Source organism: Coregonus lavaretus, assembly GCF_964263955.1.
Source record: "Coregonus lavaretus genome assembly, chromosome: 1".
Taxonomy (NCBI): domain Eukaryota; kingdom Metazoa; phylum Chordata; class Actinopteri; order Salmoniformes; family Salmonidae; genus Coregonus; species Coregonus lavaretus.
This window is the reverse complement of record NC_139988.1, coordinates 36,825,230-36,831,102: the sequence shown is the minus strand read 5'-3', so window position 1 is coordinate 36,831,102 and position 5,873 is coordinate 36,825,230.

The window sequence follows — 5,873 nt, the reverse complement described above, 5'->3', positions numbered from 1 at the left end:
GATTATCCTACCAGGCTGGCATGAAAATGAACCGCAGGAAAAGCGTCCTCCATTTGCTATTCAAGCGCATATGGTATTTTTTTACCCTGCCCCTGCACCGACAGGTGCATGATAATGGTCCATTCTAAATCAAAACTAATTTCACACATTATTTAGTATATGTAAAGACCAGTGCTAAATTTGTAAATCGGAAGGTGCTGGAACAAAAAGTGAGCTGGAGCGGGGTGACCTGGTGAGCTCTGAGGTACAGAAACGCATGAGAAAAAAAATCACCTTTAAAGGCACTGCATGGTCATTCCGACGTCTGCATTGGCCGTGCATGCAGCATTTACGGTGATACGGCCTCTGCAGTAGTCAGGGCATTCATACTTCTTGCGCTTCATGGAGCAGCGCAGAGCTGTTGAGCAGAGCTGTTGTGAAGGAAGTTGTCAAGGAAGTGAGTTTTATGTTTATACAGGACCTCCCGCCACCACCTACCATCAACCAATAATGTCAATGTGGAGCTATACAGAGCCCTCCGCATTGTTACAAAATTTGGGAGGCACATAGTGATGGGTATATGGATCTCAATTTTGCCTCTGCGTGCCTCCAGAGGCTCTGTAAATGCGTCACACCCTCCATACGGAGTCTCCGACCACATTTTCAAATCAAGTATAAATTGGCTCTTATAATGAAGCATTTTATGCATATCTTTGCATTTGTGTAGTGGCATAGAGCAGTAAGGTTGAGGCACTTACAGAAGTTGCACGGATGGGGAAAATGTTTAGTAGCTTAGGATCCCGGAAAAAGCGTACTTTTATAAACGCATGCAATTCTAAGTAATTCTACATGACTGGAGACTGGCAGAATGTTTTTTAATATTACACAAATTATCGAAATGACAGGCTACTTTGACACTGACAAACTGAGAATCTGAGATCAATAAAAACAACCTTGTCTTGAATCCATCAATAGCCTAGGCATGTGGAGACGCACATATTGTAGGCTACAATATGAGGAGGAAATTATAGTCCTAAACATGCTTTACAGTTTCACTGACTCAACCAATAATGTTTAGCTCACTCGCCGGTGATGGCCGACGCGTTCGTGCCAAAAGCCTATATCACTCTTGTTTTACTTTGTAAAACAATATTTGGAAGTTGATCAAATATTTTGGTAGCCTACAGCATACGGATTAGAGTCTTCTCTTTTCAGCAGGAGCCATTTGCTTTGCAACCTGTGTTTTCATTGATTGTATTTAAAATATTGCCAAAGGCCTGTTTTGTCTGCATGCTGTTCACTGAAAGATTTGCCGCACGTTCACAACTGTAGGCTATGCCTTGTTACTCAGCATGTGTTATTGGGCTACACACAATCCACAACTAGGCAATATTTTTTAAATAAGCTATTGATCCTCTGCGGCTACATTATAGGCCTTCTTTTCAGAGCAGAGAGAGGGAGAGAGATCATATAAAGTGAATCTCATTCTAGTTCTGTGAGAGATACAGGCGCGCTTCTCACACAGCCACGCCATGCCACGTGTTGGTCTCAAACACAGGTTACGATGTTGCATAAACCATAAACCCTGTCTGGCCCAACCCGAATCAACTAGAATATCAGGCTCAGGCTGAAAATCTACTTTTTCACATTACTTTTTTGGGGGGGAGAGGGCAGGAGAATTAACGAAGAGCCAATTCGAATGAACTTTGATCGCTTTTATTATAATTTTTACATTTTCATGCCATGAGAGGTACCTGATCTGGCCAAATAGGTTCTGGAACGAAACAGCCCAAAAATGAGAGGTGCTGGATCCTATTCCGGCAGGATCTGGCTCAAATGAAGCACTAGTAAAGTCAAGATTAAATTGAGAATAGTCTGAAAGGTGAGAATATTATTACTTGTGAATGATGCACAGTGCATGCATTTATTTGTGACTTTTTAATATCATAGTCATGTAGCCAGGCCTACAGTGAGGGAAAAAAGTATTTGATCCCCTGCTGATTTTGCACGTTTTCCCACTGACAAAGACATGATCAGTCTATAATTTTAATGGTAGGTTTATTTGAACAGTGAGAGACAGAATAACAACAAAAAAATCCAGAAAAATGCACGTCAAAAATGTTATAAATTGATTTGCATTTTAATGAGGGATTTAAGTATTTGACCCCTCTGAAAAACATGACTTAGTACTTGGTGGCAAAACCCTTGTTGGCAATCACAGAGGTCAGACGTTTCTTGTTGTTGGCCACCAGGTTTGCACACATCTCAGGAGGGATTTTGTCCCACTCCTCTTTGCAGATCTTCTCCAAATCATTAAGGTTTCGAGGCTGACGTTTGGCAACTCGAACCTTCAGCTCCCTTCACAGATTTTCTATGGGATTAAGATCTGGAGACTGGCTAGGCCACTCCAGGACCTTAATGTTCTTCTTCTTGAGCCACTCCTTTGTTGCCTTGGCCGTGTGTTTTGGGTCATTGTCATGCTGGAATACCCATCCACGACCCATTTTCAATGCCCTGGCTGAGGGAAGAAGGTTCTCACCCAAGATTTGACGATACATGGCCCCGTCCATCGTCCCTTTGATGCTGTGAAGTTGTCCTGTCCCCTTAGCAGAAAAACACCCCCAAAGCATAATGTTTCCACCTCCATGTTTGACGGTGGGGATGGTGTTCTTGGGGTCATAGGCAGTATTCCTCCTCCTCCAAACACAGCGAGTTGAGTTGATGCCAAAGAGCTCAATTTTGGTCTCATCTGACCACAACACTTTCACCCAGTTCTCCTCTGAATCATTCAGATGTTCATTGGCAAACTTCAGACAGGCCTGTATATGTGCTTTCTTGAGCAGGGGGACCTTGCGGGCGCTGCAGGATTTCAGTCCTTCACAGCGTAGTGTGTTACCAATTGTTTTCTTGGTGACTATGGTCCCAGCTGCCTTGAGATCATTGACAAGATCCTCCTGTGTAGTTCTGGGCTGATTCCTCACCGTTCTCATGATCATTGCAACTCCACGAGGTGAGATCTTGCATGGAGCCCTAGGCCGAGGGAGATTGACAGTTATTTTGTGTTTCTTCCATTTGCGAATAATCGCACCAACTGTTGTCACCTTCTCACCAAGCTGCTTGGCGATGGTCTTGTAGCCCATTCCAGCCTTGTGTAGGTCTACAATCTTGTCCCTGACATCCTTGGAGAGCTCTTTGGTATTGGCCATGGTGGAGAGTTTGGAATCTGATTGATTGATTGCTTCTGTGGACAGGTGTCTTTTATACAGGTAACAATCTGAGATTAGGAGCACTCCCTTTAAGAGTGTGCTCCTAATCTCAGCTCGTTACCTGTATAAAAGACACCTGGGAGCCAGAAATCTTTCTGATTGAGAGGGGGTCAAATACTTATTTCCCTCATTAAAATGCAATTCAATTTATAACATTTTTGACATGCGTTTTTCTGGATTTTTGTGTTGTTATTCTGTTTCTCACTGTTCAAATAAACCTACCATTAAAATTATAGACTGATCATTTCTTTGTCAGTGGGCAAACGTACAAAATCAGCAGGGGATCAAATAATTTTTTCCCTCACTGTATATGTTTTGCTAAGGTTTGTATATCAACTGAAGTGGCCAAATAACTCCAAACGTAGCCTATAGGCCCAAGACCCCTGGAACATGGTTGGCCTACATCAGGGTTTCACAAACTCTGTCAAAACGTGCACCCAGGGGGGGCCCCAGGACCGAGTTTGGGAAACCTTGGCCTACAGAGCCTAGTGAAACATGTTCTTTTAAGCCCAGTCATTGCGGAATCGCGTGTGAAAACAGTTTTGACTGGCCACTGTTTAATAAAAGTGGATTCCAGCTCTCTCGTGCTGCTATTTGCATTGCTAAATTCTTAAAGATTAAGCAAATTAATCCGCTTTACAAACAGCGTAGCCTACCTGGCATATTAAAAAAGTAACTGAACATAACCTCAATTCTCTATTTGAGTGCAGGCTATGGATGACATTTTTATTTTTTGAGGGCCATTGTAAATCAAAAATACACTAAATGACCAAAAGTATGTGGACACCTGCTCGTCGAACATCTCATTCCATAATCTTGGGCATTAATATGGAGTTGGTCCCCCCCTTTACTGCTATTACAGCCTCCACTCTAATGGGAAGGCTTTCCACTACATGTTGGAACATCGCTGCAGGGACTTGCTTCCATTCAGCCACAAGAGCATTAGTGAGGTCAGCCACTGATGTTGGGCGATTAGGCCTGGCTCGCAGTCGGCGGTCCAATTCATCCCAAAGGTGTTCGATGGGGTTGAGGTCAGGGCTCTGTGCAAGCCAGTCAAGTTCTTCCACACCGATCTCGACAAACCATTTCTGTATGGACCTCGCTTTGTGAACGGGGGCATTGTCATGTTGAAACAGGAAAGGGCTTCCCCAAACTGTTGCACAAAGTTGGAAGCACAGAATCGTCTAGAATGTCATTGTATGCTGTAGCATTAAGATTTCCCTTCACTGGAACTAAGGGGCCTGAACCATGAAAAGCAGCCCCAGACCATTATTCCTCCTCCACCAAACTTTACAGCTGGCACTATGCATTGGGGCAATTAGTATTTTCCTGGCATCTCTCAAAACCAGATTTGTCTGTCGGACTGCCAAATAGTGAAGCGTGATTCATCACTCCAGAGAACGCGTTTCCACTGTTCCAGAGTTCAATGGCGGCGAGCTTTACACCACTCCAGCCGACACTTGGCATTGCGCATGGTGATCTTAGGGTTGTGTGCAGCTGCTCGGCCATGGAAACCCATTTCATGAAGCTCCCAACGAACAGTTCTTGTGCTGACATTACTTCCAGAGGCAGCTTGGAACTCGGTAGTGAGTGTTGTAAACGAGGGCAGACGATTTTGAGCTTGTGTGGCCTACCACTTCGCGGCTGAGCTGTTGCGCCTAGATGTTTCCACTTCACAATAACAGCACTTAAAGTTGACCGGGGCAGCTCTAGCAGGGCAGAAATTTGAGGAAGTGACTTGTTGGAAAGGTGGCATCCTATGACGGTGCCACGTTAAAAGTCACTGAGCCCTTCAGTGAGGCCATTCTACTGCCAATATTTGTCTATGGAGATTGCATGGCTGTGTGTTCGATGAAATAGCCGAATCCACTCAGTATATATTTATACTGCATTCGGAAAGTATTCAGACCCCCTTCACTTTTTCAAAATTTTGTTATGTTACAGCCTTAATCTAAAATGGATTAAATGAATAAAAAATCCTCATCAATCTAAACACAATACCCCATAATGACAAAGCAAAAACAGGTTTGTAGAAATGTTTGCACATATTGGCCCACTCACCACAGTGCCTGCTGTGTCCAGACATCTATAATATAGCCTGGAAACACATAATTACACCCAGGCTCATGATACAGTATCTATAAAGTGCAACAGCCCATGAGTGTCACCCCACCACCCCAATATGAGGCTACCCCGCTGGCCAAGTCTGGGTCGGGGAGAACATAAGCTTTTCTTTGTCTCTGGCAGATCGGTATTCAACAGTAGCCAACTGTGTTAGATTTTTGCTGCAGTAACTAGATGTTAACACATTTGTCCCAGGAGGCCCTGGGACAAATACCCCAGGAGAGGGACCATTGGGAACAGGAGGGGGCTGGTGGGTAGAAGTTTTGTATATATGAGATACACACACACACACACACACACACACACACACACACACACACACACACACACACACACACTCTGATATTAGCTTCTCTCCTACTTTTACTCAGAACTGCATGAGTAGGCCCTACGGTTACACACCTGTATCAGAATTTTCATCTGGATGTTTTCTGACCACAGTGACGTGAATAACTCTTATCGTACAATGAAAGACCTCCAAGAACCTGGGAGCTGAGCCGACTT